A 23209-nucleotide genomic window follows, 5' to 3' on the forward strand; every position below is an offset into this window, starting at 1 on the left:
TTCTTTTATTTATTGTCTTACTTACATTATTGTCTTAATGATGTGGAAAGGCAAGGATAGGAGAGGTTGTGTGGATCGATACCTGCCACGTGGGCGAGTGGGTAACTCTGGTTAGTGTCCCTGGGGATTCCTTCTTAACCACGGTCAGGTTAAAAATAGTCCAGAACTTTCATTATGTGAAAATTCTGGAAAAATAGTCCCAACTACCTAAGGGAATTAAGAAGTAGGCCTACAGATTCTCCGCATGGCCTGAGTGAGGCCCAAGGAGCTAGGCCGCCCTGGAATTAAACCCTTAGAAGTAGTATGACCTGTACAATTTTGTGCCTTTCGTTGTCTGGTCTAGGGGGTAGCACATACGCCAAGCGTGATTGGCTTGGTTTAAGCCATTTCAGTGGAGGTGTCGCCTTTCATTGTCTGGTCCAGGGGTAATACACACGGCAAGCTTGATCAACTTGACGGAGCCGGCTCGAGGAGGGTGTCTAATGTAAAGGCTCGAAACACCCGACGATCCGAGAGTGCATTACTGATGATGTGTCCTGGCACATGATAATGAGAGGTTTCGATTTTCCTATACAAGCAGCTGGCTTAGGAGCTCAGACTTTAAATTCTGCAGACTAACCTTTGCCAGCTAAACATATAGATCCACCAGCCCTACACTTAAACCTAATCCTAAAGTCCAAAAGGGGCATACACCCCCATAAATAGGCAAATTCCAAGAGGGGTAGTCACCCCCATAAACCCTAGGCAACTTCCAAGGGGGGCATACACCCCCACAAACCCTAGGCATTCCCCGATTAACTTTTGATATTCTGAGAGGGGTAGGATTCAACAAGGGCAAGTGTGGGACCTGGTTAATGAAGGCGTGGGCCAGATCAAAGTGGCAGGGTGATGTGAAACAGAATCTCAAGTGAGGAGATCAGAAATCACAAGAGGGCTTTTTAGCCCACTGCCCGCATAATTTCAACCTAACCCTAACCCTAACCCTAACCCTAACCCTAACCCTAACCCTAACCCTAACCCTAACCCTAACCCTAATGCGGGCCCTAACCCTAACCCTAATGCGGGCCCTAACCCTAACCCTAATGCGCGGACCCTAACCCTAACCCTAACCCTAACCCTAACCCTAACCCTAACCCTGACCCTAACCCTAACCCTAACCCGGACCCTAACCCTAACCCTAACCCTAACCCTAATGCGAGCCCCTAACCCTAACCCTAACCCTAACCCTAACCCTAACCCTAACCCTAATGCGGGCCCTAACCCTATCCCTAACCCTAACCCTAACCCTAACCCTAATGCGGGCCCTAACCCTAACCCTAACCCTAACCCTAATGCGGGCCCTAACCCTAACCCTAACCCTAACCCTAACCCTAACCCTAACCCTAACCCTAACCCTAACCCTAACCCTAACCCTAATCCTAACCCTAACCCTAATGCAGACTAACCTTTGCCAGCTAAACATATAGATCCACCAGCCCTACACTTAAACCTAATCCTAAAGTCCAAAAGGGGCATACACCCCCATAAATAGGCAAATTCCAAGAGGGGTAGTCACCCCCATAAACCCTAGGCAACTTCCAAGGGGGGCATACACCCCCACAAACCCTAGGCATTCCCCGATTAACTTTTGATATTCTGAGAAGGGTAGGATTCAACAAGGGCAAGTGTGGGACCTGGTTAATGAAGGCGTGGGCCAGATCAAAGTGGCAGGGTGATGTGAAACAGAATCTCAAGTGAAGAGATCAGAAATCACAAGAGGGCTTTTTAGCCCACTGCCCGCATAATTTCAACCTAACCTAGCAGTGACACGCTCTTCATTCTCCCGGCCCCAGAAAGGCCAATAAGAAAACCCAGATATTTTATTTCACCTATTAGGTGTTAAAAAATTCATAGTTAAAAGAATGGAGAGGTTCACCAATCAGCAGCTAATGTACCTTTAAGGGCTGAGGTGAGCCGGTCTCCTAGCAACAGCCAGGTTTGCAGCAGGTGGACAATTAGGTTTTAGTATCACATTAGTTAAAAGAGGCCCTGCGGGGGGAAGAAGGTGAGGGACGTTTTAACTGGATAGCAGTACTGTCTGGGTTTAGAGACTCCACAGAAGACCCGAGTGACGGACGAGAGTCGAGTTGGACCTTCCGGTCGGGAATCACGCTTTTTTGAAGGCAATTGGTTGGAGTCGAAATCGCAGACGCAAGATAAGCAGTAGGAACATTATTCTTTTATTTATTGTCTTACTTACATTATTGTCTTAATGATGTGGAAAGGCAAAGATAGGAGAGGTTGTGTGGATCGATACCTGCCACGTGGGCGAGTGGGTATCTCTGGTTAGTGTCCCTGGGGATTCCTTCTTAACCACGGTCAGGTTAAAAATAGTCCAGAACTTTCATTATGTGAAAATTCTGGAAAAATAGTCCCAACTACCTAAGGGAATTAAGAAGTAGGCCTACAGATTCTCCGCATGGCCTGAGTGAGGCCCAAGGAGCTAGGCCGCCCTGGAATTAAACCCTTAGAAGTAGTATGACCTGTACAATTTTGTGCCTTTCGTTGTCTGGTCTAGGGGGTAGCACATACGCCAAGCGTGATTGGCTTGGTTTAAGCCATTTCAGGGGAGGTGTCGCCTTTCATTGTCTGGTCCAGGGGTAATACACACGGCAAGCTTGATCAACTTGACGGAGCCGGCTCGGGGAGGGTGTCTAATGTAAAGGCTCGAAACACCCGACGATCCGAGAGTGCATTACTGATGATGTGTCCTGGCACATGATAATGAGAGGTTTCGATTTTCCTATACAAGCAGCTGGCTTAGGAGCTCAGACTTTAAATTCTGCAGACTAACCTTTGCCAGCTAAACATATAGATCCACCAGCCCTACACTTAAACCTAATCCTAAAGTCCAAAAGGGGCATACACCCCCATAAATAGGTAAATTCCAAGAGGGGTAGTCACCCCCATAAACCCTAGGCAACTTCCAAGGGGGGCATACACCCCCACAAACCCTAGGCATTCCCCGATTAACTTTTGATATTCTGTGAGGGGTAGGATTCAACAAGGGCAAGTGTGGGACCTGGTTAATGAAGGCGTGGGCCAGATCAAAGTGGCAGGGTGATGTGAAACAGAATCTCAAGTGAAGAGATCAGAAATCACAAGAGGGCTTTTTAGCCCACTGCCCGCATAATTTCAACCTAACCTAGCAGTGACACGCTCTTCATTCTCCCGGCCCCAGAAAGGCCAATAAGAAAACCCAGATATTTTATTTCACCTATTAGGTGTTAAAAAATTCATAGTTAAAAGAATGGAGAGGTTCACCAATCAGCAGCTAATGTACCTTTAAGGGCTGAGGTGAGCCGGTCTCCTAGCAACAGCCAGGTTTGCAGCAGGTGGACAATTAGGTTTTAGTATCACATTAGTTAAAAGAGGCCCTGCGGGGGGAAGAAGGTCAGGGACGTTTTAACTGGATAGCAGTACTGTCTGGGTTTAGAGACTCCACAGAAGACCCGAGTGACGGACGAGAGTCGAGTTGGACCTTCCGGTCGGGAATCACGCTTTTTTGAAGGCAATTGGTTGGAGTCGAAATCGCAGACGCAAGATAAGCAGTAGGAACATTATTCTTTTATTTATTGTCTTACTTACATTATTGTCTTAATGATGTGGAAAGGCAAAGATAGGAGAGGTTGTGTGGATCGATACCTGCCACGTGGGCGAGTGGGTATCTCTGGTTAGTGTCCCTGGGGATTCCTTCTTAACCACGGTCAGGTTAAAAATAGTCCAGAACTTTCATTATGTGAAAATTCTGGAAAAATAGTCCCAACTACCTAAGGGAATTAAGAAGTAGGCCTACAGATTCTCCGCATGGCCTGAGTGAGGCCCAAGGAGCTAGGCCGCCCTGGAATTAAACCCTTAGAAGTAGTATGACCTGTACAATTTTGTGCCTTTCGTTGTCTGGTCTAGGGGGTAGCACATACGCCAAGCGTGATTGGCTTGGTTTAAGCCATTTCAGGGGAGGTGTCGCCTTTCATTGTCTGGTCCAGGGGTAATACACACGGCAAGCTTGATCAACTTGACGGAGCCGGCTCGGGGAGGGTGTCTAATGTAAAGGCTCGAAACACCCGACGATCCGAGAGTGCATTACTGATGATGTGTCCTGGCACATGATAATGAGAGGTTTCGATTTTCCTATACAAGCAGCTGGCTTAGGAGCTCAGACTTTAAATTCTGCAGACTAACCTTTGCCAGCTAAACATATAGATCCACCAGCCCTACACTTAAACCTAATCCTAAAGTCCAAAAGGGGCATACACCCCCATAAATAGGCAAATTCCAAGAGGGGTAGTCACCCCCATAAACCCTAGGCAACTTCCAAGGGGGGCATACACCCCCACAAACCCTAGGCATTCCCCGATTAACTTTTGATATTCTGAGAAGGGTAGGATTCAACAAGGGCAAGTGTGGGACCTGGTTAATGAAGGCGTGGGCCAGATCAAAGTGGCAGGGTGATGTGAAACAGAATCTCAAGTGAAGAGATCAGAAATCACAAGAGGGCTTTTTAGCCCACTGCCCGCATAATTTCAACCTAACCTAGCAGTGACACGCTCTTCATTCTCCCGGCCCCAGAAAGGCCAATAAGAAAACCCAGATATTTTATTTCACCTATTAGGTGTTAAAAAATTCATAGTTAAAAGAATGGAGAGGTTCACCAATCAGCAGCTAATGTACCTTTAAGGGCTGAGGTGAGCCGGTCTCCTAGCAACAGCCAGGTTTGCAGCAGGTGGACAATTAGGTTTTAGTATCACATTAGTTAAAAGAGGCCCTGCGGGGGGAAGAAGGTCAGGGACGTTTTAACTGGATAGCAGTACTGTCTGGGTTTAGAGACTCCACAGAAGACCCGAGTGACGGACGAGAGTCGAGTTGGACCTTCCGGTCGGGAATCACGCTTTTTTGAAGGCAATTGGTTGGAGTCGAAATCGCAGACGCAAGATAAGCAGTAGGAACATTATTCTTTTATTTATTGTCTTACTTACATTATTGTCTTAATGATGTGGAAAGGCAAAGATAGGAGAGGTTGTGTGGATCGATACCTGCCACGTGGGCGAGTGGGTATCTCTGGTTAGTGTCCCTGGGGATTCCTTCTTAACCACGGTCAGGTTAAAAATAGTCCAGAACTTTCATTATGTGAAAATTCTGGAAAAATAGTCCCAACTACCTAAGGGAATTAAGAAGTAGGCCTACAGATTCTCCGCATGGCCTGAGTGAGGCCCAAGGAGCTAGGCCGCCCTGGAATTAAACCCTTAGAAGTAGTATGACCTGTACAATTTTGTGCCTTTCGTTGTCTGGTCTAGGGGGTAGCACATACGCCAAGCGTGATTGGCTTGGTTTAAGCCATTTCAGGGGAGGTGTCGCCTTTCATTGTCTGGTCCAGGGGTAATACACACGGCAAGCTTGATCAACTTGACGGAGCCGGCTCGGGGAGGGTGTCTAATGTAAAGGCTCGAAACACCCGACGATCCGAGAGTGCATTACTGATGATGTGTCCTGGCACATGATAATGAGAGGTTTCGATTTTCCTATACAAGCAGCTGGCTTAGGAGCTCAGACTTTAAATTCTGCAGACTAACCTTTGCCAGCTAAACATATAGATCCACCAGCCCTACACTTAAACCTAATCCTAAAGTCCAAAAGGGGCATACACCCCCATAAATAGGCAAATTCCAAGGGGGGCATACACCCCCACAAACCCTAGGCATTCCCCGATTAACTTTTGATATTCTGAGAAGGGTAGGATTCAACAAGGGCAAGTGTGGGACCTGGTTAATGAAGGCGTGGGCCAGATCAAAGTGGCAGGGTGATGTGAAACAGAATCTCAAGTGAAGAGATCAGAAATCACAAGAGGGCTTTTTAGCCCACTGCCCGCATAATTTCAACCTAACCTAGCAGTGACACGCTCTTCATTCTCCCGGCCCCAGAAAGGCCAATAAGAAAACCCAGATATTTTATTTCACCTATTAGGTGTTAAAAAATTCATAGTTAAAAGAATGGAGAGGTTCACCAATCAGCAGCTAATGTACCTTTAAGGGCTGAGGTGAGCCGGTCTCCTAGCAACAGCCAGGTTTGCAGCAGGTGGACAATTAGGTTTTAGTATCACATTAGTTAAAAGAGGCCCTGCGGGGGGAAGAAGGTCAGGGACGTTTTAACTGGATAGCAGTACTGTCTGGGTTTAGAGACTCCACAGAAGACCCGAGTGACGGACGAGAGTCGAGTTGGACCTTCCGGTCGGGAATCACGCTTTTTTGAAGGCAATTGGTTGGAGTCGAAATCGCAGACGCAAGATAAGCAGTAGGAACATTATTCTTTTATTTATTGTCTTACTTACATTATTGTCTTAATGATGTGGAAAGGCAAAGATAGGAGAGGTTGTGTGGATCGATACCTGCCACGTGGGCGAGTGGGTATCTCTGGTTAGTGTCCCTGGGGATTCCTTCTTAACCACGGTCAGGTTAAAAATAGTCCAGAACTTTCATTATGTGAAAATTCTGGAAAAATAGTCCCAACTACCTAAGGGAATTAAGAAGTAGGCCTACAGATTCTCCGCATGGCCTGAGTGAGGCCCAAGGAGCTAGGCCGCCCTGGAATTAAACCCTTAGAAGTAGTATGACCTGTACAATTTTGTGCCTTTCGTTGTCTGGTCTAGGGGGTAGCACATACGCCAAGCGTGATTGGCTTGGTTTAAGCCATTTCAGGGGAGGTGTCGCCTTTCATTGTCTGGTCCAGGGGTAATACACACGGCAAGCTTGATCAACTTGACGGAGCCGGCTCGGGGAGGGTGTCTAATGTAAAGGCTCGAAACACCCGACGATCCGAGAGTGCATTACTGATGATGTGTCCTGGCACATGATAATGAGAGGTTTCGATTTTCCTATACAAGCAGCTGGCTTAGGAGCTCAGACTTTAAATTCTGCAGACTAACCTTTGCCAGCTAAACATATAGATCCACCAGCCCTACACTTAAACCTAATCCTAAAGTCCAAAAGGGGCATACACCCCCATAAATAGGCAAATTCCAAGAGGGGTAGTCACCCCCATAAACCCTAGGCAACTTCCAAGGGGGGCATACACCCCCACAAACCCTAGGCATTCCCCGATTAACTTTTGATATTCTGAGAAGGGTAGGATTCAACAAGGGCAAGTGTGGGACCTGGTTAATGAAGGCGTGGGCCAGATCAAAGTGGCAGGGTGATGTGAAACAGAATCTCAAGTGAAGAGATCAGAAATCACAAGAGGGCTTTTTAGCCCACTGCCCGCATAATTTCAACCTAACCTAGCAGTGACACGCTCTTCATTCTCCCGGCCCCAGAAAGGCCAATAAGAAAACCCAGATATTTTATTTCACCTATTAGGTGTTAAAAAATTCATAGTTAAAAGAATGGAGAGGTTCACCAATCAGCAGCTAATGTACCTTTAAGGGCTGAGGTGAGCCGGTCTCCTAGCAACAGCCAGGTTTGCAGCAGGTGGACAATTAGGTTTTAGTATCACATTAGTTAAAAGAGGCCCTGCGGGGGGAAGAAGGTCAGGGACGTTTTAACTGGATAGCAGTACTGTCTGGGTTTAGAGACTCCACAGAAGACCCGAGTGACGGACGAGAGTCGAGTTGGACCTTCCGGTCGGGAATCACGCTTTTTTGAAGGCAATTGGTTGGAGTCGAAATCGCAGACGCAAGATAAGCAGTAGGAACATTATTCTTTTATTTATTGTCTTACTTACATTATTGTCTTAATGATGTGGAAAGGCAAAGATAGGAGAGGTTGTGTGGATCGATACCTGCCACGTGGGCGAGTGGGTATCTCTGGTTAGTGTCCCTGGGGATTCCTTCTTAACCACGGTCAGGTTAAAAATAGTCCAGAACTTTCATTATGTGAAAATTCTGGAAAAATAGTCCCAACTACCTAAGGGAATTAAGAAGTAGGCCTACAGATTCTCCGCATGGCCTGAGTGAGGCCCAAGGAGCTAGGCCGCCCTGGAATTAAACCCTTAGAAGTAGTATGACCTGTACAATTTTGTGCCTTTCGTTGTCTGGTCTAGGGGGTAGCACATACGCCAAGCGTGATTGGCTTGGTTTAAGCCATTTCAGGGGAGGTGTCGCCTTTCATTGTCTGGTCCAGGGGTAATACACACGGCAAGCTTGATCAACTTGACGGAGCCGGCTCGGGGAGGGTGTCTAATGTAAAGGCTCGAAACACCCGACGATCCGAGAGTGCATTACTGATGATGTGTCCTGGCACATGATAATGAGAGGTTTCGATTTTCCTATACAAGCAGCTGGCTTAGGAGCTCAGACTTTAAATTCTGCAGACTAACCTTTGCCAGCTAAACATATAGATCCACCAGCCCTACACTTAAACCTAATCCTAAAGTCCAAAAGGGGCATACACCCCCATAAATAGGCAAATTCCAAGAGGGGTAGTCACCCCCATAAACCCTAGGCAACTTCCAAGGGGGGCATACACCCCCACAAACCCTAGGCATTCCCCGATTAACTTTTGATATTCTGAGAAGGGTAGGATTCAACAAGGGCAAGTGTGGGACCTGGTTAATGAAGGCGTGGGCCAGATCAAAGTGGCAGGGTGATGTGAAACAGAATCTCAAGTGAAGAGATCAGAAATCACAAGAGGGCTTTTTAGCCCACTGCCCGCATAATTTCAACCTAACCTAGCAGTGACACGCTCTTCATTCTCCCGGCCCCAGAAAGGCCAATAAGAAAACCCAGATATTTTATTTCACCTATTAGGTGTTAAAAAATTCATAGTTAAAAGAATGGAGAGGTTCACCAATCAGCAGCTAATGTACCTTTAAGGGCTGAGGTGAGCCGGTCTCCTAGCAACAGCCAGGTTTGCAGCAGGTGGACAATTAGGTTTTAGTATCACATTAGTTAAAAGAGGCCCTGCGGGGGGAAGAAGGTCAGGGACGTTTTAACTGGATAGCAGTACTGTCTGGGTTTAGAGACTCCACAGAAGACCCGAGTGACGGACGAGAGTCGAGTTGGACCTTCCGGTCGGGAATCACGCTTTTTTGAAGGCAATTGGTTGGAGTCGAAATCGCAGACGCAAGATAAGCAGTAGGAACATTATTCTTTTATTTATTGTCTTACTTACATTATTGTCTTAATGATGTGGAAAGGCAAAGATAGGAGAGGTTGTGTGGATCGATACCTGCCACGTGGGCGAGTAGGTATCTCTGGTTAGTGTCCCTGGGGATTCCTTCTTAACCACGGTCAGGTTAAAAATAGTCCAGAACTTTCATTATGTGAAAATTCTGGAAAAATAGTCCCAACTACCTAAGGGAATTAAGAAGTAGGCCTACAGATTCTCCGCATGGCCTGAGTGAGGCCCAAGGAGCTAGGCCGCCCTGGAATTAAACCCTTAGAAGTAGTATGACCTGTACAATTTTGTGCCTTTCGTTGTCTGGTCTAGGGGGTAGCACATACGCCAAGCGTGATTGGCTTGGTTTAAGCCATTTCAGGGGAGGTGTCGCCTTTCATTGTCTGGTCCAGGGGTAATACACACGGCAAGCTTGATCAACTTGACGGAGCCGGCTCGGGGAGGGTGTCTAATGTAAAGGCTCGAAACACCCGACGATCCGAGAGTGCATTACTGATGATGTGTCCTGGCACATGATAATGAGAGGTTTCGATTTTCCTATACAAGCAGCTGGCTTAGGAGCTCAGACTTTAAATTCTGCAGACTAACCTTTGCCAGCTAAACATATAGATCCACCAGCCCTACACTTAAACCTAATCCTAAAGTCCAAAAGGGGCATACACCCCCATAAATAGGCAAATTCCAAGAGGGGTAGTCACCCCCATAAACCCTAGGCAACTTCCAAGGGGGGCATACACCCCCACAAACCCTAGGCATTCCCCGATTAACTTTTGATATTCTGAGAAGGGTAGGATTCAACAAGGGCAAGTGTGGGACCTGGTTAATGAAGGCGTGGGCCAGATCAAAGTGGCAGGGTGATGTGAAACAGAATCTCAAGTGAAGAGATCAGAAATCACAAGAGGGCTTTTTAGCCCACTGCCCGCATAATTTCAACCTAACCTAGCAGTGACACGCTCTTCATTCTCCCGGCCCCAGAAAGGCCAATAAGAAAACCCAGATATTTTATTTCACCTATTAGGTGTTAAAAAATTCATAGTTAAAAGAATGGAGAGGTTCACCAATCAGCAGCTAATGTACCTTTAAGGGCTGAGGTGAGCCGGTCTCCTAGCAACAGCCAGGTTTGCAGCAGGTGGACAATTAGGTTTTAGTATCACATTAGTTAAAAGAGGCCCTGCGGGGGGAAGAAGGTCAGGGACGTTTTAACTGGATAGCAGTACTGTCTGGGTTTAGAGACTCCACAGAAGACCCGAGTGACGGACGAGAGTCGAGTTGGACCTTCCGGTCGGGAATCACGCTTTTTTGAAGGCAATTGGTTGGAGTCGAAATCGCAGACGCAAGATAAGCAGTAGGAACATTATTCTTTTATTTATTGTCTTACTTACATTATTGTCTTAATGATGTGGAAAGGCAAAGATAGGAGAGGTTGTGTGGATCGATACCTGCCACGTGGGCGAGTGGGTATCTCTGGTTAGTGTCCCTGGGGATTCCTTCTTAACCACGGTCAGGTTAAAAATAGTCCAGAACTTTCATTATGTGAAAATTCTGGAAAAATAGTCCCAACTACCTAAGGGAATTAAGAAGTAGGCCTACAGATTCTCCGCATGGCCTGAGTGAGGCCCAAGGAGCTAGGCCGCCCTGGAATTAAACCCTTAGAAGTAGTATGACCTGTACAATTTTGTGCCTTTCGTTGTCTGGTCTAGGGGGTAGCACATACGCCAAGCGTGATTGGCTTGGTTTAAGCCATTTCAGGGGAGGTGTCGCCTTTCATTGTCTGGTCCAGGGGTAATACACACGGCAAGCTTGATCAACTTGACGGAGCCGGCTCGGGGAGGGTGTCTAATGTAAAGGCTCGAAACACCCGACGATCCGAGAGTGCATTACTGATGATGTGTCCTGGCACATGATAATGAGAGGTTTCGATTTTCCTATACAAGCAGCTGGCTTAGGAGCTCAGACTTTAAATTCTGCAGACTAACCTTTGCCAGCTAAACATATAGATCCACCAGCCCTACACTTAAACCTAATCCTAAAGTCCAAAAGGGGCATACACCCCCATAAATAGGCAAATTCCAAGAGGGGTAGTCACCCCCATAAACCCTAGGCAACTTCCAAGGGGGGCATACACCCCCACAAACCCTAGGCATTCCCCGATTAACTTTTGATATTCTGAGAAGGGTAGGATTCAACAAGGGCAAGTGTGGGACCTGGTTAATGAAGGCGTGGGCCAGATCAAAGTGGCAGGGTGATGTGAAACAGAATCTCAAGTGAAGAGATCAGAAATCACAAGAGGGCTTTTTAGCCCACTGCCCGCATAATTTCAACCTAACCTAGCAGTGACACGCTCTTCATTCTCCCGGCCCCAGAAAGGCCAATAAGAAAACCCAGATATTTTATTTCACCTATTAGGTGTTAAAAAATTCATAGTTAAAAGAATGGAGAGGTTCACCAATCAGCAGCTAATGTACCTTTAAGGGCTGAGGTGAGCCGGTCTCCTAGCAACAGCCAGGTTTGCAGCAGGTGGACAATTAGGTTTTAGTATCACATTAGTTAAAAGAGGCCCTGCGGGGGGAAGAAGGTCAGGGACGTTTTAACTGGATAGCAGTACTGTCTGGGTTTAGAGACTCCACAGAAGACCCGAGTGACGGACGAGAGTCGAGTTGGACCTTCCGGTCGGGAATCACGCTTTTTTGAAGGCAATTGGTTGGAGTCGAAATCGCAGACGCAAGATAAGCAGTAGGAACATTATTCTTTTATTTATTGTCTTACTTACATTATTGTCTTAATGATGTGGAAAGGCAAAGATAGGAGAGGTTGTGTGGATCGATACCTGCCACGTGGGCGAGTGGGTATCTCTGGTTAGTGTCCCTGGGGATTCCTTCTTAACCACGGTCAGGTTAAAAATAGTCCAGAACTTTCATTATGTGAAAATTCTGGAAAAATAGTCCCAACTACCTAAGGGAATTAAGAAGTAGGCCTACAGATTCTCCGCATGGCCTGAGTGAGGCCCAAGGAGCTAGGCCGCCCTGGAATTAAACCCTTAGAAGTAGTATGACCTGTACAATTTTGTGCCTTTCGTTGTCTGGTCTAGGGGGTAGCACATACGCCAAGCGTGATTGGCTTGGTTTAAGCCATTTCAGGGGAGGTGTCGCCTTTCATTGTCTGGTCCAGGGGTAATACACACGGCAAGCTTGATCAACTTGACGGAGCCGGCTCGGGGAGGGTGTCTAATGTAAAGGCTCGAAACACCCGATGATCCGAGAGTGCATTACTGATGATGTGTCCTGGCACATGATAATGAGAGGTTTCGATTTTCCTATACAAGCAGCTGGCTTAGGAGCTCAGACTTTAAATTCTGCAGACTAACCTTTGCCAGCTAAACATATAGATCCACCAGCCCTACACTTAAACCTAATCCTAAAGTCCAAAAGGGGCATACACCCCCATAAATAGGCAAATTCCAAGAGGGGTAGTCACCCCCATAAACCCTAGGCAACTTCCAAGGGGGGCATACACCCCCACAAACCCTAGGCATTCCCCGATTAACTTTTGATATTCTGAGAAGGGTAGGATTCAACAAGGGCAAGTGTGGGACCTGGTTAATGAAGGCGTGGGCCAGATCAAAGTGGCAGGGTGATGTGAAACAGAATCTCAAGTGAAGAGATCAGAAATCACAAGAGGGCTTTTTAGCCCACTGCCCGCATAATTTCAACCTAACCTAGCAGTGACACGCTCTTCATTCTCCCGGCCCCAGAAAGGCCAATAAGAAAACCCAGATATTTTATTTCACCTATTAGGTGTTAAAAAATTCATAGTTAAAAGAATGGAGAGGTTCACCAATCAGCAGCTAATGTACCTTTAAGGGCTGAGGTGAGCCGGTCTCCTAGCAACAGCCAGGTTTGCAGCAGGTGGACAATTAGGTTTTAGTATCACATTAGTTAAAAGAGGCCCTGCGGGGGGAAGAAGGTCAGGGACGTTTTAACTGGATAGCAGTACTGTCTGGGTTTAGAGACTCCACAGAAGACCCGAGTGACGGACGAGAGTCGAGTTGGACCTTCCGGTCGGGAATCACACTTTTTTGAAGGCAATTGGTTGGAGTCGAAATCGCAGACGCAAGATAAGCAGTAGGAACATTATTCTTTTATTTATTGTCTTACTTACATTATTGTCTTAATGATGTGGAAAGGCAAAGATAGGAGAGGTTGTGTGGATCGATACCTGCCACGTGGGCGAGTGGGTATCTCTGGTTAGTGTCCCTGGGGATTCCTTCTTAACCACGGTCAGGTTAAAAATAGTCCAGAACTTTCATTATGTGAAAATTCTGGAAAAATAGTCCCAACTACCTAAGGGAATTAAGAAGTAGGCCTACAGATTCTCCGCATGGCCTGAGTGAGGCCCAAGGAGCTAGGCCGCCCTGGAATTAAACCCTTAGAAGTAGTATGACCTGTACAATTTTGTGCCTTTCGTTGTCTGGTCTAGGGGGTAGCACATACGCCAAGCGTGATTGGCTTGGTTTAAGCCATTTCAGGGGAGGTGTCGCCTTTCATTGTCTGGTCCAGGGGTAATACACACGGCAAGCTTGATCAACTTGACGGAGCCGGCTCGGGGAGGGTGTCTAATGTAAAGGCTCGAAACACCCGACGATCCGAGAGTGCATTACTGATGATGTGTCCTGGCACATGATAATGAGAGGTTTCGATTTTCCTATACAAGCAGCTGGCTTAGGAGCTCAGACTTTAAATTCTGCAGACTAACCTTTGCCAGCTAAACATATAGATCCACCAGCCCTACACTTAAACCTAATCCTAAAGTCCAAAAGGGGCATACACCCCCATAAATAGGCAAATTCCAAGAGGGGTAGTCACCCCCATAAACCCTAGGCAACTTCCAAGGGGGGCATACACCCCCACAAACCCTAGGCATTCCCCGATTAACTTTTGATATTCTGAGAAGGGTAGGATTCAACAAGGGCAAGTGTGGGACCTGGTTAATGAAGGCGTGGGCCAGATCAAAGTGGCAGGGTGATGTGAAACAGAATCTCAAGTGAAGAGATCAGAAATCACAAGAGGGCTTTTTAGCCCACTGCCCGCATAATTTCAACCTAACCCTAATGCGCGGGCCCTTTTGTGGCCCTAACCCTAACCCTAACCCTAATGCGGGCCCTAACCCTAACCCTGACCCTGACCCTGACCCTGACCCTGACCCTGACCCTGACCCTAACCCTAACCCTAACCCTAATGCGGGCCAGATCAAAGTGGCAGGGTCACGTGAAACGGAATCTCAAGTGAGGAGATCAAAAATCACAAGAGGGCTTTTTAACCCACTGCCCGCATACTTTCAACCTAACCCTAACCCTAACCCTAATGCGACTAACCTCTGCCAGGCAAACATATAAATCCACCAGCCCTACACTGAAAGCTAATCCTAAAGTCCAAGAGGGGCACACACCCCCACAAACCCTAGGCAAATTCCAAAAGGGGCACACGCCCCCACAAACCTGAGGCAACTTCCAAAAGGGGCACACACCCCCACAAACCCTAGGCACTCCCCAATTAACCCTTGCTAAACCCCCACAAACCGGATATCCTATGTCGAGACGGGCAAGATTCAAAAAAGGCAAGTGTGAGACCTGCTTAATGAAGGTGTGGGCCAGATCAAAGTGGCAGGGTGATGTGAAATGGAATCTCAAGTGAGGAGATGAAAAATCACAAGAGGGCTTTTTAGCCCACTGCCCGCATAATCTCAACCTAACCCTAATGCCGAAGCTGAAAGACATACTAGTCAGTACCAAAGTACGAGCAGCGCCAAACTGTGAGGTGGGAAATTGCAGGGCATGCATATACCTGAGAATTTCAAAAAGCATACACAACAGAGGCACAGGAAAGTGGGCCGAGATCGAGCAGAGGATAACCTGTGAACAAAAGAATGTAGTATATGCAATCCAGTGCACACTATGCCATATTATATACGTAGGGGAGACGGGCAACAGCCTGAGAACCAGACTCATGGGACACCTCAGTAACATCAGAAGGGGTATCCAAAACAGACCGGTTAGCAGACACTTCCAGGAACATGGGGGGTACTTCTTAAAAATATTAGGCCTGGAAACTAACATAAACTGGACAAACGCCCAAAAAAAAAGAACAGAGAGGAGATGGATTGAAACACTGCAGACTTATTCTCCGCACGGCCTGAACGAGGCCTAAAGAGCTAGGCTGCCCTGGAATTAAACCCTTAGAAATAGCATGACCCGCACAATTACATGCCTTTCATTAGCTGGTCCAGGGGTAATACACACGCCAAGCATGATCACCTTGGCGGGGCCGTCTCGGGGAGGGTGTCTAATGTAAAGGCCGAAAAACACCTGACGATCCGAGAGTACATTACTGACGATGTGTCCCAGGACACGATAATGAAAGGCATCGACCAGATTAACCAGACTTCCCCATACAAGCCTAGCTGGCATAGCAGCTCATATCTCAAACTCTGCAGCCTAAACCCTCCCAACAAAACATAAACATCCACCAGCCCTACACACAAACCTAATCCTAAGGTCCAAAAAGGGGCACACACCCCCACAAACCCTAGGCGCTTCCCGATTAACCCTTTCTAAACCCCAGAAACCCGATATATATACATCCACCAGCCCAACACTCAAACCTAATCCTAAGGTCCAAAAGGGGCACACACCCCCACAAACCCTAGGCGCTTCCCGATTAACCCTTTCTAAACCCCAGAAACCCGATATATATACATCCACCAGCCCAACACTCAAACCTAATCCTAAGGTCCAAAAGGGGCACACACCCGCACACATCCTAAACACATTTCGACTAGCCCTGGCTCCAGCACCACAAACCCTAAGCACACCCCAATTGACCCCTGCTAAACCCCCACATACCCGACATATACCTCCACCAGCCCAGCAGACAAACCTAATCCTAAAGTCCAAAAGGGACACACACCCCCACAAACCCTAAGCCACTAGCAAAAGGGGCACACAACCCCAAAAACCCTAGGCACTCCCTGATTAACCCTTGCTAAACCCCCGCAAACCGGATATCCTATGTCGAGAGGGGCAAGATTCAACAAAGGCAAGTGTGGGACCTGGTTAATGAAGGCGTGGGCCAGATCAAAGTGGCAGGGTCACGTGAAACGGAATCTCGTGAGGAGATCAAAAATCACAAGAGGGCTTTTTAGCCCACTGCCCGCATAATCTCAACCTAACCCAATTTCAACCTAACCCTAACCCTAACCCTAATGACAGTTTGTCTGTGTACAACATTTCCACCTGCAGATGTCCTGCGGCAAGGACTGATCCCTTGTTGACAACACTCCCACCTGGTGGTGTCCTGTCATAACGACAGATCAGATGTGTACAACACTCCCACCTGCTGGTGTCCTGCCGCCATGACAGATGAGATGTGGAGAATACTCCCACCTGGTGGTGTCCTGTCATAACGACAGATCAGGTGTGTACAACACTCCCACCTGCTGGTGTCCTGCCGCCATGACAGATGAGATGTGGAGAATACTCCCACCTGGTGGTGTCCTGTCACAATGAAGGATTAGGCGAAGACAGAAAACCCACCTGGTGGTGACCTGTCGGTATGACAAGTTTTGCAACAAAATCCTAATCCTTACCCTCATGTGAGCCTATCCGCGAGAGCAGTTCACATATCACTGCTCAAAACTCGACAGCCTTACCTGTGACTGCCACATATATACATCCACCAGCTCAACACTCAAACCAAATCCTAAAGTGCAAAAGGGGCACACACCCCCACAAACCCTAGGCACTCCCCAATTAACCCTTGCTAAACCCCCACAAACCGGATTTCCTATGTCGAGAGGGGCAAGATTCAACAAAGGCAAGTGTTGGACCTGGTTAATGAAGGCGTGGGCCAGATCAAAGTGGCAGGGTCACGTGAAACTGAATCTCGTGAGGAGATCAAAAATCACAAGAGGGGTTTTTAGCCCACTGCCCGCATAATCTCAACCTAACCTATCAGTGACACGCTCTTCCTTCTCCCGGCCCATGAAAGGCCAATAAGAAAGCCCAGATACACACAAGGCGAGGCAGAACCAGTAAATTAAACCCCGGATGGGGACGACAGACAGGTCAGAGCTAAACTCAGGTACAGCTCTGCTGAATGCCCAGTAAACACTCTCAATTTAACCCATGCAATCCCAGGCATACAGGTGCCAGGTAGTGATATTTAAAAATATCATTACCCTCAGAATTACATGCCTCTCATTATTGGTCCCTGGGAAAAATACAAGCTGTGTATGAGTCGGACACTGTTCGGCCGCTTCTGTAGGCTGTCTAGTGATTAAAGGCCCGAAACAGCCGAGGATCCGAATGTTCACTACTGACGATGTGCCCCAGTGCACACCCGGTTCGCTGAACCAAGTGGTGTGGGACCACGATAATGAAAGGCATGGCTCAGACTAACCTGACTTCCCCGTACCAGCCTAGCCAGCATAGCAGCTCATACTTCAAATTCTGCAGGCTACCCTCTGCCAGGCAAACATATAAATCCACCAGCCCTACACTGAAAACTAAGCCTAAAGCCCAAAAGGGGCACACACCCCCACAAACCCTTGGCAGCTCATACTTCAAACTCTGCAGCCTCTCTGTCAGCCAAACATGTACATCCACCAGCCCTACACTCAAACCTAATCCTGAAGTCCAAAAGGGGCACACACCCCCACAAACCCTAGGTAAATTCCAAAAGGGGCACACTCCCCCACAAACCCTAGGCAAATTCCAAAAGGGGCACACACCTCCAGAAACCCTAGGCAACTAGCAAAAGGGGCACACAACCCCACAAACCCTAGGCACTCCCCGATTAACCCTTGCTAAACCCCCACAAGCCGGATATCCTATGTCGAGAGGGGCAAGATTCAACAAAGGCAAGTGTGGGACCTGGTTAATGAAGGCGTGGGCCAGATCAAAGTGGCAGGGTCACGTGAAACGGAATCTCAAGTGAGGAGATCAAAAATCACAAGAGGGCTTTTTAACCCACTGCCCGCATAATCTCAACCTAACCCAATTTCAACCTAACCTTAACCCTAACCCTAATAACAGTTTGTCTGTGTACAACATTTCCACCTGCAGATGTCCTGCGGCAGGGACTGATCCCTTGTTGACAACACTCCCACCTTGTGGTGTCCTGCCACAATAACAGTTCGTCTGTAGACAATACTCCCACCTGGTGGTGTCCTGTCATAACGACAGATCAGATGTGTACAACACTCCCACCTGGTGGTGTCCTGCCACCATGACAGATCAGATGTGGACAATACTCCCACCTGGTGGTGTCCTGTAATAACGACAGATCAGATGTAGACAATACTCCCACCTGGTGGTGTCCTGTCATAACGACAGATCAGGTGTGTACAACACTCCCACCTGCTGGCGTCCTGCCGCCATGACAGATCAGATGTGGACAATACTCCCACCTGGTGGTGTCCTGTCATAACGACAGATCAGATGTGTACAGCACTCCCACCTGGTGGTGTCCTGCCACCATGACAGATCAGATGTGGACAATACTCCCACCTGGTGGTGTCCTGATATAACGACAGATCAGATGTAGACAATACTCCCACCTGGTGGTGTCCTGTCATAACGACAGATCAGGTGTGTACAACACTCCCACCTGCTGGCGTCCTGCCGCCATGACAGATCAGATGTGGACAATACTCCCACCTGGTGGTGTCCTGTCACAATGAAGGATAAGGTGAAGACAAAAATCCCACCTGGTGGTGACCTGTTGGTATGACAGTTTTGCAACAAAATCCTAACACTTACCCTCATGCGAGCCTATCCGCCATAGCAGTTCATACATCACTGCTCAAAACTCGACAGCCTTACCTGTGACTGCCACATATATACATCCACCAGCTCAACACTCAAACCAAATTCTAAAGTGCAAAAGGGGCACACAACCCCACAAACCCTAGGCACTCCCCGATCTCATACATCAAATTCTGCAGGCTAACCTCTGCTAGCCAAACATGTACATCCACCAGCCCTACACTCAAACCTAATCCTATAGTCCAAAAGCGGTACACACCCCCACAAACCCTAGGCAAATTCCAAAAGGGGCACACGCCCCCACAAACCCGAGGCAACTTCCAAAAGGGGCACACACCCCCGCAAACCCTAGGCACTCCCCGATTAACCCTTGCTAATCCCCAACGAACCGGAAAGGGCAAGATTCAAAAAAGGCAAGTGTGGGACCTGGTTAATGAAGGCGTGGGCCAGATCAAAGTGGCAGGGTCACGTGAAACGGAATCTCAAGTGAGGAGATCAAAAATCACTAGAGGGCTTTTTAGCCCACTGCCCGCATACTTTCAACCTAACCCTAACCCTAACCCTAATGCGACTAACCTCTGCCAGGCAAACATATAAATCCACCAGCCCTACACTGAAAGCTAATCCTAAAGTCCAAGAGGGGCACACACCCCCACAAACCCTAGGCAAATTCCAAAAGGGGCACACGCCCCCACAAACCTGAGGCAACTTCCAAAAGGGGCACACACCCCCACAAACCCTAGGCACTCCCCAATTAACCCTTGCTAAACCCCCACAAACCGGATATCCTATGTCGAGACGGGAAGATTCAAAAAAGGCAAGTGTGAGACCTGCTTAATGAAGGTGTGGGCCAGATCAAAGTGGCAGGGTGATGTGAAATGGAATCTCAAGTGAGGAGATGAAAAATCACAAGAGGGCTTTTTAGCCCACTGCCCGCATAATCTCAACCTAACCCTAATGCCGAAGCTGAAAGACATACTAGTCAGTACCAAAGTACGAGCAGCGCCAAACTGTGAGGTGGGAAATTGCAGGGCATGCATATACCTGAGAATTTCAAAAAGCATACACAACAGAGGCACAGGAAAGTGGGCCGAGATCGAGCAGAGGATAACCTGTGAACAAAAGAATGTAGTATATGCAATCCAGTGCACACTATGCCATATTATATACGTAGGGGAGACGGGCAACAGCCTGAGAACCAGACTCATGGGACACCTCAGTAACATCAGAAGGGGTATCCAAAACAGACCGGTTAGCAGACACTTCCAGGAACATGGGGGGTACTTCTTAAAAATATTAGGCCTGGAAACTAACATAAACTGGACAAACGCCCAAAAAAAAAGAACAGAGAGGAGATGGATTGAAACACTGCAGACTTATTCTCCGCACGGCCTGAACGAGGCCTAAAGAGCTAGGCTGCCCTGGAATTAAACCCTTAGAAATAGCATGACCCGCACAATTACATGCCTTTCATTAGCTGGTCCAGGGGTAATACACACGCCAAGCATGATCACCTTGGCGGGGCCGTCTCGGGGAGGGTGTCTAATGTAAAGGCCGAAAAACACCTGACGATCCGAGAGTACATTACTGACGATGTGTCCCAGGACACGATAATGAAAGGCATCGACCAGATTAACCAGACTTCCCCATACAAGCCTAGCTGGCATAGCAGCTCATATCTCAAAACTCTGCAGCCTAAACCCTCCCAACAAAACATAAACATCCACCAGCCCTACACACAAACCTAATCCTAAGGTCCAAAAAGGGGCACACACCCCCACAAACCCTAGGCGCTTCCCGATTAACCCTTTCTAAACCCCAGAAACCCGATATATATACATCCACCAGCCCAACACTCAAACCTAATCCTAAGGTCCAAAAGGGGCACACACCCGCACACATCCTAAACACATTTCGACTAGCCCTGGCTCCAGCACCACAAACCCTAAGCACACCCCAATTGACCCCTGCTAAACCCCCACATACCTGACATATACCTCCACCAGCCCAGCAGACAAACCTAATCCTAAAGTCCAAAAGGGACACACACCCCCACAAACCCTAAGCCACTAGCAAAAGAGGCACACAACCCCAAAAACCCTAGGCACTCCCTGATTAACCCTTGCTAAACCCCCGCAAACCGGATATCCTATGTCGAGAGGGGCAAGATTCAACAAAGGCAAGTGTGGGACCTGGTTAATGAAGGCGTGGGCCAGATCAAAGTGGCAGGGTCACGTGAAATGGAATCTCGTGAGGAGATCAAAAATCACAAGAGGGCTTTTTAGCCCACTGCCCGCATAATCTCAACCTAACCCAATTTCAACCTAACCCTAACCCTAACCCTAATGACAGTTTGTCTGTGTACAACATTTCCACCTGCAGATGTCCTGCGGCAAGGACTGATCCCTTGTTGACAACACTCCCACCTTGTGGTGTCCTGCCGCAATGACAGTTCGTCCGTAGACAATACTCCCACCTGGTGGTGTCCTGTCATAACGACAGATCAGATGTGTACAACACTCCCACCTGCTGGTGTCCTGCAACCATGACAGATCAGATGTGGAGAATACTCCCACCTGGTGGTGCCTTTCCACAATGACAGTTCGTCTGTAGACAATACTCCCACCTGGTGGTGTCCTGTCATAACGACAGATCAGATGTGTACAACACTCCCACCTGCTGGTGTCCTGCCGCCATGACAGATGAGATGTGGAGAATACTCCCACCTGGTGGTGTCCTGTCACAATGAAGGATTAGGTGAAGACAGAAAACCCACCTGGTGGTGACCTGTCGGTATGACAAGTTTTGCAACAAAATCCTAACCCTTACCCTCATGTGAGCCTATCCGCCATAGCAGTTCACATATCACTGCTCAAAACTCGACAGCCTTACCTGTGACTGCCACATATATACATCCACCAGCTCAACACTCAAACCAAATCCTAAAGTGCAAAAGGGGCACACACCCCCACAAACCCTAGGCACTCCCCAATTAACCCTTGCTAAACCCCCACAAACCGGATTTCCTATGTCGAGAGGGGCAAGATTCAACAAAGGCAAGTGTTGGACCTGGTTAATGAAGGCGTGGGCCAGATCAAAGTGGCAGGGTGATGTGAAACGGAATCTCAAGTGAGGAGATCAAAAATCACAAGAGGGCTTTTTAGCCCACTGCCCGCATAATTTCAACCTAAACTATCAGTGACACGCTCTTCATTCTCCCGGCCCATGAAAGGCTAATAAGAAAGCCCAGATACACACAAGGCGAGGCAGAACCAGTAAATTAAACCCCGGATGGGGACGACAGACAGGTCAGAGCTAAACTCAGGTACAGCTCCGCTGAATGCCCAGTAAACACTCTCAATTTAACCCATGCAATCCCAGGCATACAGGTGCCAGGTAGTGATATTTAAAAATATCATTACCCTCAGAATTACATGCCTCTCATTATGGGTCCCTGGGAAAAATACAAGCTGTGTATGAGTCGGACACTGTTGGGCCGCTTCTGTAGGCTGTCTAGTGATTAAAGGCCCGAAACAGCCGAGGATCCGAATGTTCACTACTTAGGATGTGCCCCAGTGCACACCCGGTTCGCTGAACCAAGTGGTGTGGGACCACGATAATGAAAGGCATGGCCCAGACTAACCTGACTTTCCCGTACAAGCCTAGCCAGCATAGCAGCTCAGACTTCAAACTCTGCAGACTAACCTCTGCCAGCCAAACATATAGATCCACCAGCCCTACACTCAAACCTAATCCTAAAGTCCAAAAGGGGCACACACCCCCACAAACCCTAGGCAAATTCCAAGAGGGGCAGACACCCCCACAAACCCTAGGCAACTTCCAAGGGGGGCACACACCCCCACAAACCCTAGGCACTCCCCGATTAACCTTTGTTAAATCCCCATAAACCGGATATCCTATGTCGAGAGGGGTAGGATTCAACAAGGGCAAGTGTGGGACCTGGTTAATGAAGGCGTGGGCCAGATCAAAGTGGCAGGGTCACGTGAAACGGAATCTCGTGAGGAGATCAAAAATCACAAGAGGGCTTTTTAGCCCACTGCCCGCATAATCTCAACCTAACCCAATTTCAACCTAACCCTAACCCTAACCCTAATGACAGTTTGTCTGTGTACAACATTTCCACCTGCAGATGTCCTGCGGCAAGGACTGATCCCTTGTTGACAACACTCCCACCTTGTGGTGTCCTGTCATTACGACAGATCAGATGTGTACAACACTCCCA

The 23209-nt window shown here is 48.0% G+C and overlaps 2 long non-coding RNA genes across 2 annotated transcripts in view; both read left to right on the plus strand.

The window, feature by feature from the left end:
• LOC132385062 (uncharacterized) overlaps positions 1–9201 on the plus strand; it is a 9302-nt gene extending 101 nt beyond the window's left edge. The window contains exons 2-3 of the long non-coding RNA XR_009509060.1: positions 2088–4978; positions 6213–9201. This is a non-coding gene — a long non-coding RNA (uncharacterized LOC132385062). The remainder of the gene's footprint in view (positions 1–2087; positions 4979–6212) is intronic.
• Positions 9202–9243: 42 nt separating this feature from the next.
• LOC132385063 (uncharacterized) overlaps positions 9244–23209 on the plus strand; it is a 40416-nt gene continuing 26450 nt past the window's right edge. Inside the window, exons 1-2 of the long non-coding RNA XR_009509061.1 lie at positions 9244–11879; positions 13153–13267. This is a non-coding gene — a long non-coding RNA (uncharacterized LOC132385063). The remainder of the gene's footprint in view (positions 11880–13152; positions 13268–23209) is intronic.

Source organism: Hypanus sabinus, chromosome X2, assembly GCF_030144855.1.
Source record: "Hypanus sabinus isolate sHypSab1 chromosome X2, sHypSab1.hap1, whole genome shotgun sequence".
Lineage (NCBI taxonomy): Eukaryota > Metazoa > Chordata > Chondrichthyes > Myliobatiformes > Dasyatidae > Hypanus > Hypanus sabinus.